The sequence below is a fragment of the Sinocyclocheilus rhinocerous genome, unplaced genomic scaffold (assembly GCF_001515625.1).
Source record: "Sinocyclocheilus rhinocerous isolate Xijiao unplaced genomic scaffold, SAMN03320098_v1.1 scaffold783, whole genome shotgun sequence".
NCBI classification, from domain to species: Eukaryota; Metazoa; Chordata; class Actinopteri; order Cypriniformes; family Cyprinidae; genus Sinocyclocheilus; species Sinocyclocheilus rhinocerous.
Window position 1 is genome coordinate 143639 of NW_015654936.1, and position 1382 is coordinate 145020.

General features: G+C 34.7%; 1 long non-coding RNA gene across 1 annotated transcript; it reads left to right on the forward strand.

Moving 5' to 3' along the window:
* The first annotated feature begins 7 nt into the window (after positions 1–7).
* LOC107717819 (uncharacterized) lies at positions 8–956 on the forward strand. Its single transcript, XR_001637346.1, has 2 exons — positions 8–206; positions 624–956. It is a non-coding gene; the product is annotated as an uncharacterized LOC107717819 (long non-coding RNA).
* The last annotated feature ends 426 nt before the right edge of the window (positions 957–1382 follow it).

The window sequence follows — 1382 nt, forward strand, 5'->3', positions numbered from 1 at the left end:
ACAGACAATAAGGAGATTGACTTCAGGTGCTCAGGCGAGGAGAGCTGCTGGAATGCCGTCATTACAATGGCTCTGATTGACTTTCAGAACAGAAAAGCCATTCAGGACTTTAAAACGCTACAGGAATCGGAGAACACTTCTCTGGGACAGCAGGAGAGATGCAAGGCTAGAGCACCTTGAGATGTTTCCAATCCAAGCCGAACATGGTGAGAAATCAACTGCCTACACTCTTAAAAATAAAGGTTCTTTATTGGCATCAATGGTTCCACAAAGAACCTTCACCATCCGTGGAACCTTTTCGTTCCACAAAAGGTTCTTTACAGTGCAGGTTCTTTAGATTATTAAAATGTTCTTCACACTAAGAAAAAATGGTTCTTTTAAGAACTGCTTTGGGGAACCAAAACTAATGAAAACCTCCTTTTGGAACATTTATTTTTAAGAGTGTACCATTGCAATGTGGATATTTATTGAACAAAGATGTTTTTCGAGTACTTGTTTGATATGATTGGTGTGGTTTAGACCTATATTGAAGCTAGCAATCGAATAGAGGCTAGTTACAGATGCATAGTTTTACAGAGGAAAACCTGAATGACTGAATTCTCCTTTTTTTCCGATTCATTTAGAGATACAGCGAACTGAATCTTGAAGCTTGGACCAAAGCGAAGCTTTGACGATGTCTGAAAGGAGCTCATGTGCTCAGAGTCTGGACTGTCGTTGAGCTGGTCCGTGAAGGTCTTCGGAATAAACCTGCAATGATTTCAACAAGCAAAACCCTCAAAAACACTCAAGACTGAATCCTTGAACTTTCTTAAGTGCCTCCATAAGGCTGCGGATATGTACATGTAAATGTATCTATTTATTTTTTACAAAGGAATGCTGCAAATACCAATGTTGTACTAAGTTATTTCATGATGTGTGTATTTATTTAAATAAATTAGCATAAAACTGAGTTTGAATTTGGACTTCATTTATGAGTAATGAGTTTATTAAATAACCGTTTTGAATTTAATTCATTTGTAATATTGTAATACACGTGACAATTCGGTTGCGCGCTTTCCTCAAACAGTTGGTTATACCAACGTACTTTCAAAATAATATAGCATTTTAGCATTCATATATTTTTATTTATATATTTTATGTACTTCTTACAAAAGTGTTATAATGACAGCTTGTGGCTTTCGCCAGAACATCTTCAGTTATTTCTGAGGTGATAGTGACAAGTTATAATTTTTATTTATGTTTTATTATTTACTTTTTTTAATAATTCTAAAATAATTTATACAATAATTTACAATATTTTACCTTTTCATGTCATAATGTGGCTGCGCACTAGTCTTGTAGTCCTTATGCAATAGTTACAACATTATAACTAAAAACAATAG